The sequence below is a fragment of the Penaeus monodon genome, chromosome 2 (assembly GCF_015228065.2).
Source record: "Penaeus monodon isolate SGIC_2016 chromosome 2, NSTDA_Pmon_1, whole genome shotgun sequence".
Lineage (NCBI taxonomy): Eukaryota > Metazoa > Arthropoda > Malacostraca > Decapoda > Penaeidae > Penaeus > Penaeus monodon.
Window position 1 is genome coordinate 36035219 of NC_051387.1, and position 14999 is coordinate 36050217.

Genomic DNA, 14999 nt, shown 5'->3' on the forward strand with positions numbered 1-14999 from the left:
TTACAGTACTCTCGCATGTCATACCAGCTTCCATCTGTCTGGTGATCGACAAAAAAACGCGATCCGCATGGCAGTATAGGGGCTATAGCAGACTGAAATTTTAAAATAAATTAACCAAGAAGTAAAAAAAACGAAAGGAAATACCAGGTAATGCCCGGAAAAAGCTTTACCAAGTAGGGCAAGGGCCCCTCCATAATAAGGACTCGAACCTGTGCCATTCTAATTATCGCTAAGCGAGCAGTATTAAATTAGCTCGGGCACTAAAGTATATCATGGGAAGTAAAAGGAAATTTTGGGTTTTAAATTTTTCTAACCTTATGAAGTAAGAAAGTTTAGTAAAAACTTCGCAGTCATTAATCAATGCATGCCCCCAATCCCTTGCCCGTTGTTGCCCGGGGGGGGGCTTGGGAGGGGGAGATTGGGACCCAATGATGGGGAACTCCCCAACCTTGGACTCGCCCTCGACTCAACTAATTTTGCATGGTCTTTTTTTTTTCCTTCCCACTTTTCGTTTCTGTCCTTCACCAAACCCTTCTGCTATCCACCTCCTAAGGTGTGAGAGCCGTGCTGGAAAGGATGAAAGGCTGACTTTGTGCCAGTCCTAAACGGCCTGAGGGAGCCATGGGCACGGTATTCCCTGATTTAGTTATCTACCCTTCCCCCTCAAGGGGACCCTGGGGGGTGGACTGTTTTTATCCCCAACATAATCCCAGGCTTACCATGGCCGAAATGAAAACTTATCCCCACTATTGGGGGCAATGAGGCTTTGCCCCTTTATAAAATAGCCCCAACGATTTTAAACCCACCCGATTCCCTGACCCCAGGCTCTCCTTGACCACGGCTCCGAACACTGCAAAAACTACCCCCTCATCAATCCCTACTAGAAACAGTAGCCAACAATCAACCCTTAAGGAACATTTCCACTCTCCCAGCAATCTCAACTTCAACACCTCTACCCCACAACCTCCAACATCAACCCACCCATCCTCCCTTTTTAAATACCCTACAGCCTTATTGCCACCTCCCCATAACACTAAACCCCCCTTAACACTACTCCATCTTTGTCACGCCCCCGCCCTTCGACTACCCCTAAACTCTACAACAATTTTTTAATACCCTCTTCAGCACAGCCAAATGGGACCGATTTTTCGTGATCCCTCCCACAGCTCCCTACTCTGACAACACCCTACTCTGACAACACCCTTCTCTTCCAACAATGTCTCCAAAAACAAGTAGGTAAAGTCTCTTTCCGTAGCCGACCCGACCGCTCCCGTCTTGTCACAGTAACATCCGAAAACCAAGCTATAGCATTAAAAAAACTAACAGACCTATATGGTAATCCCATCCTTGCAGAACCCCATCCACCCTCAATACTTGCAAACCCGGGAAAAGTTCCAATCTCCCCAGCAAATTGCCCAATCTATGACAAGATTGGGCAGATTGTGGAGAAATTACTTGCCTGTCTCACAGACTATGATGCAATATCATACAATGCTACTCCATTCCCCCAGAGGTCATCGAAAGAAACCCACTAACATAGCCAAAATTACCTTTTCCCTAGGCATGACCTTCCCTTAACGCTACATAGGAGGAGAATCCTCCCTGTTCGTCCATACCAAACCCCTCCCCCGTCAGTGCCCAAAAATTTTTGGTGTCTAGGACACCCGCCAACATTGCCGTTTTCCCCAGCCACTATGTGCCCAACCTGGCCATACCCGATCTAACTGCCCTGCAAATCACCACATGTGCCAACTGTGGCGGCCCCCATAATGTATTTTATAGGGTTGTCCCACCTATAAATTTGAGTCTGAGGTAGCAACTCTCAGATTCAAACTTGGCTCACACTACCGAAGCCGACAAGAAGCACGTCGACGTGGTTTCTCCCTTACTCCTTACTCCAGTAATATTTTTACCAATTCTCCTAAACCCACCCCTCCTACATCTAACCCCCCCTCTTCTACCTCCTACCTTCCCCAGTCCCAAACCTTTTGCCATCCTAAATCCAGACACTCCAATCTCTACTACAGATACTTCAATCACCACTACAATCCCAACACCTTCCCCTCTCCCTCCTCGCACTACCCGTAACAGACAGAATAAAAGTTCCACCCCCTCTTCCCTACCACACAATCACCTCCACCTTCCTTTGCTCCTATGCTTGAGACACCAGTCCTCTCTTCCCCCCCCCCCCTCACAAGAAATCCTTTATCCCCAAAACTCCCGAACCAAATCAGAAGAAGAAACCATTGAAAATATTTAAGATTTCCTAAAGAAAACCTGACACTCACCTCCAATCTTACAACTCCTGCTCCTTCCACACTCCAAGTACTGCTGATATCCATCCTCCTCCTAACGATTTTCCCCCCCACAACCCCTATCCTCCTACCCCCTCCCAACACAGCCCATCCCCCCCGACCCCAACCCGCCCACATTAACCCTCCCACCTCCCTTCCACTCCCTCCTTACGCACGTGAATCCCTTATGTAAATCATTAACTCTCATAAAGTCATACACACCCCAGACACTCCAAACCCACACATCCTACTGCCGTGCCCACGTTTTTAAACAACTCGTACCTCTGCTTTCCCCCCACCTATCCCCCTTCACCGACCTCCCCAAACCCATCAGACATCCTTACAGAATCCCCCACTTTTTGCTTCAACAAACCCATTCTCTTTCCTCAAACGCTACATATTCTTCATCTAAACTAACTCCTTACCATACCCGACCCTAACCCTTTCACTCACCAACTCCTTTGCCCAGCTTAGACAACTAATCACTAACTCAACCACCCTTCCCTAACATTAACTATAGTGCTACATGACCTTAGATGTCTAGCACATTTATCTTGCTTTTAACCATTAACCATTAACCATTAAATGTATGCACAAGGAAATGTACCAGTTTATATAAAATCAAATTCAAAAGAGTATAAACATTACCAGCCTTGGAATCATTGGCACTTTTCTCGTATGATGTTGCCACAGCCGACCCAACAACACCGAGGGAAAGGAAAACTGAAAGGAATATTAATATCTTGTACGTAAATGTTTATCTATCCATCTATCTATCTATGTCTATATATTTATATATTTATGTCTACATTTATCTACACATCTATCTATCTGGCTGTGTAGTTAGAACATGTATAATAAAAATACATTTATGAAAAGAATCGAAACCACTCAGTGGCCAGACTCACCTAGGATTGTATGACGCATTGTGGCATCGGCGGGGCAGAGTGCAGGGCGATTCTCCATTTCCTTTTATAACAGAGGAATCATGAAGTGTTTACGGAAAAATCAACAACACTTGCTGTCTTCCCACGAAGGGCTGGCAGAGGAAATTTAAGAAATAGTTTGATAATTGATGGAGTGTGGGACTATACACACACACACACACACACACACACACACATATATATACACACATATATACACATATATATATATACTCATATATATACACATACACATACACATACACATACACATACACATACACATACACATACACATACACACACACACACACACACACACACACACACACACACACACACACACACACACACACACACACACACACGTATATAATCGAAGAAGAGAAAATATTAAATGATGGACACGCACTCTATCTGGAGCGGTAAACCCCAGGGTAGGAAGCAGGATTTACGGGTAGGTTTCTTAGTTCACAAACGTTTAGAAAAGAATATCGTGAAATTCTATAGTCTAAGCGAAAGAGTGGCTTCAGTAATAATAAAACTAAATAACAGATACAATTTAAAGATTGTTCATATCTAAGCTCCAAGTTGCAAGCCACAGTGACGAAGAAATAGAGAGCTTCTATGAAGATATTCATTTAGCCAGCAAGAGAGCAAAAACCCATTTCACAATATTAATGGGAGATTTCAATGCCAAAATAGGAGAAAGGAGAAACCGTAGTGGGGAATCACGGAATAGGCACTAGGAATGAGAGGGGACAAATGCTAATCGATTTTGAGGAGGTTCGATCACTCAAAATCATGAATACATTCTTTGAAAAAAGACTATAACGGATGTGGACATGAAAGTCACCATCTGACATCAAAGATGAGATTGACTTCATAATTTCAAATAGGCGCGATATAGTAAAAAGTGCTATTAATAAAGTAAATGACAGCGACCATAGAATGGTCAGAGGCCAAATTAAATTACACCACAGAAGAGAATTTCCGTACATCTTCTCTTTTCTTTTTCTTTTTAGTCTTTGTTAGTTCAGCTAATTCTGTTTTGCCCCTTTTTGACGATACTGGAGCTTTGCTTGACGTTCTTACCGCCTACTTCAAGTGCAGCTTCATTTATTATGTCACTGAACTGTTTGTTGATTTGGTCAATGTTGAGAAGTGAATATCTGTTTTGAATGTTAAAGCTAAATTCTGTCGCTCTGGTCTTCAAGTTAGGTAAATTTGGCTGCGGTTTTCGTATGAGTTTCTTTTTAAACATAATGGCAAGGAGCCTCTTTGTATACTACTGTGTCTGCCAAAGGCGCTCCCAGCCTAGACTGATATGTCGCTTAATTTCTTCTTCGCTAGATGTGTTTGTCTGTACGAGTTGCCCTAGGTATATACTCGTATACTTGTCCCTACCCCTAGCGCCTCGCCTTGTACATGTGTCTGTTCGAATTGATCTCTACTGTTGAACGAGGTTCGTCTTCTATTTTGATACCCTTTCCGTCCCATTCTAGCTTCTTGAATATTTCCTCAAGGTAAGCTGTAAACAGTAAATAAACTATAAACTGTAAACTATAAAGCTACGGACTCATAAGCCCCTTTCAGTTACATACAAACTGTTTACAAAAGTCATCACAACTCGCATCTCTGACAGTCTAGATTCTAACCAGCCTATAGAACAGGCAGGATTTCGCAGTCGATTCTCAGCAACAGACCACATCCACATGCTCACCCAAATAAGATAAACGAATATAGGAAACCACTGTGTATGGCATTCATCGATTACGAAAAGGCATCTAGCAGTACTAGATACTTGCTATTCGAAGACAGGGAGTAGAGGAGGTATATTGTAAAATATTGGAAAATATATACGAAGATGGGATAGCAACCATCAAGCTCCACACGGAAACCGATAAAATACCAATTAAAAGGTGTTAGACATGGTCGAGACCATCTCACCAAAACTGTTTACAGCTTGTCTTGAGGAAATATTCAAGAAGCTAGAATGGAACGGAAAGGGTATCAAAATAGGAGACGAACCTCGTTCAACAGTAGAGATCAATTCGAATAGACACATGTACAAGGCGAGGCGCTAGGGGTAGGGACAGGTATACGAGTATATACCTATGGCAACTCGTACAGACAAACACATCTAGCGAAGAGGAAATTAAGCGACGCATCAGTCTAGGCTGGGAGCGCCTTTGGCAGACACAGTAGTATACAAAGAGGCTCCTTGCCATTATGTTTAAAAAGAAAAGTCTTTAACCAATGTGTCCTACCAGTTATGACCTATGGATCAGAAACATTGACTACAACCAAATTACTGGAGAGGAAACTAGTAAGTGCCCAGAGAGGGATGGAGAGGTTGGTGGTGGGAATTATCCTAAGAGATCGGATGAGGGCGACGTGGATCAGGGAACAGACAAAAGTGGAAGATATTAAAAAAAAAAAGGAAATGGGCAGGTCATATATTTCGGAGACAGGACGACAGATGGACAAAGAAAGTAACAGATTGGGCTATAGATAATAACCAATAACAATAACAAGATGGCTTGGCGAAATAACGAAATTTGGGGCCAAGACTGGAAACAAAAAACGCAAGACAGACAAAGTTGGACAATATTGGGAGAGGCCTACGTCCTGCAGTGGATGATGATAATCACACACACACACACACACACACACGCACACACGCACACACGCACACACGCACACACGCACACACGCCACACAACGCACACACGCACACACGCACACACACACACACACACACACACACACACACACACACACACACACACACACACACACACACACACACACACACACACACACACACACGTCTAATTTTTAAGTCACCTTGAACTGGATGGTGAACTTGCGCGGTAACTTCGTCACTTATCATGGACCGAGGAAATAGCTTAGCGTGGGAAGTAGCAATCTGCAAGTATAAAAGTTTCAAATTATCGCGAAGATGTGACGTGAGGGAAGAAAGCTCCTTTACTTTTCGATAACCACGTCAATAAAACTGTGATGACAAATAAACTGTTTTGATACGTAATATGTATTTTTTATGTTTTTTGATTAACCGAATGTCAAAGAATAACATTCATTGACAACGCAGAGGAAGCCTGAATTTTGCTGATGTATGTAGTATTGCATCTGTGAGAAAAGTGTGTTTCAGACTGCATGCATAAATGCTTCTGTACATCAGATATATTCGGGGAAAGTTAAGATGAATATCGAATTGCAATAATTTAATTTCAGTTCCCTCTTTGATTAGTCAGGTCGCTGGAAATATACCCGGGGACAAAAGAATAGGCAACAAAATTCAATATGAATTTGCGTCTAGTATGTAATCAAGCACAGGTGACATGCAAGATGTGCTAGTTCATTTCAATTATGCAATTTCTTTATGATGATTTTATTTATATGATAAACATATTGTATTTGGTTTCTTGTTTACAACCAGATACTATTATACTGAAACATACTATTCAATGGTGCTATTGTGAATCTTTGCTTTAGGGATATAAAGAGATAGATAGATAGATAGATAGATAGATAGATAGATAGATAGATAGAATAGATAGATAAATAGATAGATAGATAGATAGATAGATATATAGATAGATAGATAGATAGATAGATAGATAAATAGATAGATAGATAGATAGATAGATAGATAGATAAATAGATAGATAGATAGATAGATAGATAGAGAGAGAGAGAGAAAAAAAAAAAAATTAGTCAATTATTTTATCCATGAAAGTGGCCTTAAACATAAGTTATTACGTTAGTTCCTTCGTACATTATTTCAATTCAGTGCATCTTCAGATGGTAAAGTAAATCAAACGGTAGATATCGAAGTGTAACTCGTCTTTGATTTCTCCCTTGTCACATCAGGCATAGGAGCATTTTTGTTGGGGGTTGTATGTGCATCTCACTGCATCCTGCATTAGCATGTTTCTGTTGACATAATGTTGCTCAGATAAATTATGTATGCCATGACCTTTGTGCAGGGATATTTTGCCTAATTTCTGGGCTCTGATCATAGGTTTACATTTAAGCAAGTAAATGTTTCGAGCAATATGTTTAGTAGGAAACACCAGTGTGAACTTAATTTCGTCAAATACTGAATAAATGTGATGTACGCTTTGATCTGAACTTCCATGTAAGGGAAATTTACCAAGAGCGGACCTTAAACAAACCCTGCAGGAGAGAGAGGAGAGAGAGAGAGAGAGGAGAGAGAGAGAGAGAGAGAGAGAAGATAGAGAGAGAGAGAGAGAGAGAGAGAGAGAGAGAGAGAGAGAGAAGAGAGAGAGAGAGAGAGAGAGAGAGAGATAGAGAGAGAGAGAGAGAGAGATAGAGTGAGTGAATTGTTAGTAAGAGAGAGGAGAGAGATATTTTTGTTTTTCATCAATTTATTCGCTCAATGAGCGGCCAAGCCATTAGCAAAACAAATTAAATTTGGCTACAGAGTATTCATGACACGGCAGGTCACCACAATGAATCAATTGCAGAAGGAAAGATGAAATAAATTAACATGAATGCTAATCAACTGAAGCTCGGGTGAAGTCACAAAATATGGGTATTGCAAAAGTATTACATCTAGGATTGTCCTCTGCTAATAAGTACTTGCCAGCCGTCTAAGACAGAGTCTCTGTTTGATATGAGATCAGCAACTTTTGGACACTCGAGGCCAGTAATGCCTGGAGGTGGTTCGCATTAGTATCGTCACACAACTTACAACGATGAATACTGATGCATCCTCTGCCTCGCCCACCTTCCCACCCTGGTCTGTAGCCTAACCGGAGCCGGGCAGCCACCACATTGTGTTTTCTTACCACAACGAGAGAGAGAGAGGGGGAGGGAGAATTGAGAAGAGAGGAGAGAGAGAGAGAGGAGGAGAGAGGGGGAAGAGGAGAGAGAAGAGAGGAGAGAGAGAAGAGAGAGAGAGGGAGTGAGTAAGTGAGTGATGAGAGGAGAAAGAGAGAGATTGAAAGAGAGAGAGTGAGTGAGTCAGTCAGTCAGTCAGTGAGTGAGTAAGAGAGAAGAGAGGAAAAGAGAAGCGAGAGAACGAGAGAAGAAGAGAGAGAGAGAGAGAGGAGAGAGACGAGAGGGGCAAAGAAGAAAAGGGAGGAAAAAAGGAGAGAGAGAGAGTTTTGAAGGAGAGAGTGATGGTGAGGAGTGATAAGAAGTAGATAATGTAGCTAGATAGCTAGAGAGATGAAAATAGATGAGATATAGAGAGATAGTAGATAGATAGGTAGATAGATAGGAAAAAGAGAGGAAGAGAGAAAAGGGAGAGAGAAAAGGAAGAGAGAGAAGAGAAGAGAGAAGAGAGAGAAGAGGATGGGAAGGGGGAGGAGAAAAAGAGAAAGAGAAAAAGAAGATTTAAAGGGAGAAAAATTTTAAAAAGAAGAGAGTGTTAGGGGTGAGTAAGAGAGATGGATAGCTACTAGCTAGTTTTAATATATAATATATAGATAGATGATGTAGATGGGAAGATGGATAGATAATAGATAGATAATAGATAGAAAAGAAGAAGAGAGAGAGAGAGAAGGAGAAGAGAGAGAGAAGAGAGAGAGAGAGAGAAGAGAAGAGAGAGAGGAGGAGAGAGAGAGAGAGAGAGAGAGAGAGATTGAAGGAGAGGAGTGAGGAGTGAGTGGTGGTAGAAGAAAATGGATAGTAGTTTAAACAAAGCTAGCTAGTACTAGCTGTAGCTAGCTAGTGATAGATAGATGATAGATAGATAAAAGAAAAGAAAAGAGAGAGAGAGAAAAGGGAGAGAGAGAGAGAGAGAGAGAAAAGAGAGGAGAGAGAGAGGGGAGAGAAGAAAAGAGAGAGAGAGGAAGAGAGGAAGAAGAGAGAGAGGGTAATGGGAAAAAAAAAAACGAAAGAAAAAAAAAAAAAAAACCCAGACGTAGATAGACAGGTCCGTAAAGAGAGAGAGCAAATTGATCCTAACATTCTCTCAGTATCACCTTGTAAACAAATTGTTTTTTTTCAATTGAAATTTTTTTCCCCATTTTCCTTTCTTTTCTTAAAAAAGGCCCCAGACTACCGTTTTAGACCCCCGCCGGCAGGGTTTTTTTGCCAGAAAAATTTTTAAACACACATTTTTTTTCATCTATATCAGCTCTTAATATATTATATAATATATATATATATAATATATATATATTTATATTACATATATAATAAAATATTATATATAATATAATATATATAATATATATATATATATATAAATATAATTCGTATATATATATATATATATATATAATTATTATATATATATTATATAATATATATATATTGGATTTTGATAAAAACATATATATATATATATATATATAATAATAATTATATATTATATATATATACACAAAACACACCACACACAAACACACACAACACACCACACACACCACGCACACACCAACCACACACACACAAACCACCACACCCCACACACACACACACACGCAACAAACAAATAATACATACACACACCACACCCCACACACCCAACACCACACACACAACCACCACACACACACACACAACTCGCCCACACACACACACACTTATATAAGTATATGTATACACATTTATTATAATATATGCATATAATGTATTGTATATACATACTATTTTATTACATACTACATCCTAACACACATATGACGCACGCCAGATACACAACACACACAAAAACACACACCACCACCCCCACACCACACACATACACACACACCACACACACACACACACACACGCACACCACACACACCACACACACACACCAAACAAACCAGACACTAATTGAGATAGACAACACCCCAAAGTGATTAGTATATAATAGATATAGAAAGACAATAGATATAGATAATAGATCGTGATCTATAGATGAAAAATCATAAAATTGCTTTTTGCTTTATCATTTTATTATCATTATTATGATCATTATTATTATCATCATCATCATCAAACACATCATCATCCATCATATTATTATTGTTATTATTATTATTTTTTTATTTTTAAAATTATTATCATTATTATTATTACACATCATTGTTATTTTTAATTATTACTTTATTATTTTTTTATTTTTTATTTTTTATTATTATTATTTAATTATTTATTTTTATTTTTTATTTTATTATCATTATTTTTATTTTTTATCATTATAATTATTTTTATAATATTATCGATAATCATTACATTATTCTATTTTATTATTGTTATTATTATTATTATTTTTTTTACTATTATTATTATTATTATTTTTATTATTATTATTCTTTTTATTTTTCTTATTATTATTCTTATTATTATTATTATTATTATTACTAATTATTATTTCATTTTTATTATTATTTTTATTTTATTTTTTTATTATTATTATTATTATTATTATTATTATTATTATTATTATTATTATTAGGGGATTTTAAGCTTTTCCCTGCCGGGCTGCTTTATTGCCGTTTTTTTTTCCTGTTGGGCGAGTCATAGCAAATGACTAAAAGGTACAGTTTGTCCTTCTCCTTTAAAGTTCTAGCACTTTTCTCATTTTCTTGCCGTCCCCAATAAAGCAGTCTTCTGCGTACCCCAACCTCACCCCAATTTCCATATTTCAATCCAACTTTCAAGATCTTTTGTAACGCTTCCGGGGGCACCAATCACTAGGAACAATTTGCACTCGCATTCCACAACCTTTTTTTTTTCCCTTTTCAATTTGGTACTTTTTACCTTCTCTAATTTTTTTCTGAATCCTCGTATCTGCAGGTACGGCAATATCAACTATTGACCCCCTTTTTTTTTTTCCTTTTAATTACTATAACATCTGGTCTTCTTGCCTGAAAGAGTTTTACACATTTTACTTTTAAAACCCACAGAATTTTCACGGGTCGTTCTCAAAAACCTCTTGGGTGTGTTCATACCCCCTTATCGAAAGCTCAGCCCTGTTTCCCACACAAATCCCGTGACTTTTTTTGCCACGTTATCGTGCGGGGCTTTTGTACTCTTTCTGGGCTAATTTTCTCCCCACTCTGAAACAATATTGTTCTTTCACCTCGTTTTTCCCCACATTCTACACAGTGGACTGTCGTTGCTTTTATTAATAATGCTTCACGTAGTGGGCCTTATTTCTTTTTCTTGTGCAGCACTAGGAGTGCTTTTTCCCTTTCAAAACCCTTTAAACACTCTTGAAGCCATTCCCAAATTTAACCCTGTCTCTTTTTCTGGCATCTCTCTAACAATTGCCCATCATTTCCTTTCCTTTCCCTTTTTGTTTGAGCTCTTTGCCCTTTTTTCCTTTGAATTCTTCTTTCTCCATTGTTTCCTCTGCTGTATGGTTTTCCTAGCACCACCCCTTTATCAAAAACTCTTCTGGTTTGCCACATAAAAAACCTAAGCTGTTTTCTTCCCTTTTACCATTGTTCCAACTGAAGGGCCACACCTCCTTCCCCTTCCTTTTTATTATAGTCTGTTACATCACTCTTTGGGGGCATGGCACCATGCATTGTCAGGTTTTTTCTTGTCTCTCTGTCGAAACTTTTTTTATTCCTCTCTCTCCAGCTTATCATTTTCCCGTCCTATCTGAATATTCTACTGCCCAGGTATTAGGCAGTTCTTTGTTTCTTCCATTTAATTTGGGCTTTAGAATTAACCTCAGCCGTCGTTTATTACTCCTTCATTTTTTTTTCTTTCATTCATTTCCTTCACCTTATCTAATTCCACAATACCCAGATAAGAATATCCTTCTTGTTTCATTCTTTTATTTTCTCATCATTCGGTAAAATTTTTAAAGCCCTCCTCTTACAATCTTCCCCCTTTTTAGGACAGAACCCCCCATTTCTGAAATTCCAAATTCCCTGCCTATATCAGTACTAAAAAAAATTTAGTAGTTTATTTGGAGTCTTCTGTTTTTCCTCTTGGAATATAGTTTTAAATATCCATAAAGGTAGGTGATTTAAATTTATACTCCTTTTTCCCCCCCTCATAGCAATATTTACCTTTCTGAGTAATGACGATAATGGTATCATGTCAAGAAAAATAAAAATGGGTGACAAAATTCCCTTGGAATTCCCTCTTTTTCATCCCCTCGCCGGTTCCTCTCCTTGGAATTTAAAGGACAAATTTTCCCTGCCCCATTTCTTTGCAAAAACTCTCTCACGTTACCACTATTCAAACATTTCCATGCACTCCCCAATCCAACTATGGGGAACGAAGTCATAAGCTTTCTTATGTCTATCCACCAAGGGCCAATTAGTGTGCCCTTTCCTGCAATCCTTTTAGGGTTGTTTTGTCAAACAATAAAATGCTTTTGTACCCCGACTCTTTCGCCTGCAACCTTTTTGTTCATCGGTATGCTTTTCTTTCTAGGGGAATCTTAATTTGATCAGCTATGATTCCTGTCCCTCATTTCCACATCAGGGAAGGCATTTATCGGCCTATGTTCTCACCTATTTTCCCTTTTCCCTGGGATCCTTCTGGCACAACACTGTCCGTCCCCTGTGTTAACCATTTGGGGAAGGGGATCCGTTGCCCTCAAAATTTATTTTGTTGATCGCAAATTTTGTCGTGCATGTTGGTCAGGTTTTCTGATCCAAAATTTCCCCGGGAAACCATCTTTGTCTGGAGACTTTCAGTTTGGTATTTTCTTTCTTTTTTTCTGCATTTTTTAATACTTTAGTGCCCCTTCCTGTGAGTGTCTCCCTTTAAATTCATCCTTTTAAATCAGACAGGGCCCTTTTGACCTTTGTTTGTTTCCCTTTTTCACTGCCAAAATACCCCCAAAACCTTTACTCCCTCGCATCTGGTGACCTCGTTGGTTTTTAGCTTTTTCCCCATTCAATTCCCTTTAAAAAAATTCGGGGCAACACTAAATGTTCATTTGTCGAAAATGGTTAATCCTTTATCGTATCTCTTAATTTTTGCACTTTTGGAATCTTCTTTGTTTTTAAATTTTTCAACCCCCAGTTTTTAAACCTTTCTTTTCCCCGATATTCTCTTTCAGTCTCTGCAATTTTTCCCTTTTTCTTGTGGCTGAGCCACCCCTTTAAATCTCTCTCTAGTATGTTTACATCTTTCCTTATTCTTTTGATGTCACTCCAAAGCGGGGGTTTTCCACCCTGGATCTTTCTTACTCTAAATTTCCCTCTTCTTTCCCTAGCTGTTCTGAACCCCAAAAGTTGCTGCCCTTATCAATTCATTAGTTTTGTGATGTTTTTTTTTCAAAAGGGGAATCACTTGATTTACTCTATTCATTTCTCTCTCGTTTGTTCTTTTCACCTTTTTAAAGGAATTTCCTTCTGCTGTTTTTTTTTTCAATATGATTTTTTTTTTAGATTTTCAAAATTACCCTTTGCTTTCAGACAAGTATTCTCAACAATCATCATCTTCGACAACAAAACCCCCTTTTTCTGATCATTTTCCCCCACATTTACATCATCCACAAATTTTTCCCCCAACATGCCATCCCAAAAATTTTCGTTACTATCTCCTCTCTACCCATCTCCTCCTCATTTTTTACTTCTCTTTTCCTCTCCCTTTTTAACACTTCTTTTTATCATTTCCAATCAAGTTCCCGAAAACCACCGTTTTTTTCTGATGGGTCTTTTCCTGGTCACATATACGTTGCTCAGTCGACTCAAACCCCCCTTGTTCCTCCTTCTCTGAAATTCTTTTTCCCGTATCCTCTGTTATTTTCCATTTTCTCAAAGGGTTTACTTCTGTAAAAAACATTCCATAACCTTTTTTATTTACTTTTTTTTTCCCTTTGTTCTCACAGTAGTAGGAAAACGACCGGGTTCCGCGTCGAACCGGAGGGGCAACCCGACGGGCGAGGGACCTTACATAAAAGTTCCAGCCCCCTTCCCCCGCCGTTTGTCGGGTTATTTTGATTTGGCATTAATTAAAGAGGGATTGTGGTGATAAGGGGGTCACAACCCCATATTTTTTATCGTGATACCATCATAGGGAGGTTGCTATTTTTAAAACTAAAGAGTCCCCCCCCACCCAGAACAGACTAGGCCCCCCCCCGGACGCCAACCCGGTACTTTTTATGGTCCGGGGGAAATTTTTATTATTATTTTTATTTTTTATTATTATTATTATTTTTATTATTTTATTATCATTATCTATTCTATCTGTTTTTATTTTTGTTGTTATTATTTTATTTTTATTATTATTATTATTTTTATTATTTTATTATTATTATTATTTTATTATTTTTATTATCATTTTGTTGATGTTTTTTTGTTTCACTATTTTTTATGATTTTTATTTTCTTGTTAAAATAATTAATGTTTTTCTCATTCTCATTATCATTATTTCATCTCCACCATTATCATTATTATTTTTATTAATTATCATTTTTATTATTTTTAATACTTGTTGTTTAATAAAAATAATAATAAAAATGATCAATGGAAATAATAATAATTATAATAAAATAATATTAATAAAAATAATAAAATAATAATAAAAAAAATAAAAAAATAATAATAATAATAATAATAATAATAATAATAATAATAATAATAAAAAAAATAAAAATAAAATTAAATAAAATAAAATATAATTATTATTACATTATTATTATTATTTTATTTTATTTTAATATAACTTATTATTATTTTTACGTTATCATTATTGTTGTTGCTGTTTTGTTATTTTTATATTAGTATGAAAATCATGTTTTCATTACCATCGTCATGAAATTATCATTCCTATTATGCTTATTTTTAACTTTTTTTTCTTCTTATTTTCTTTC

The 14999-nt window shown here is 37.8% G+C and overlaps 1 long non-coding RNA gene across 1 annotated transcript; it reads right to left on the bottom strand.

Moving 5' to 3' along the window:
* Positions 1–3315, bottom strand: LOC119582710. The gene is made up of 3 exons (XR_005229661.1): positions 3203–3315; positions 2943–3017; positions 1–92 (listed from the first exon to the last, which is right to left on the bottom strand). It is a non-coding gene; the product is annotated as an uncharacterized LOC119582710 (long non-coding RNA).
* Between the last annotated feature and the right edge of the window lie 11684 nt (positions 3316–14999).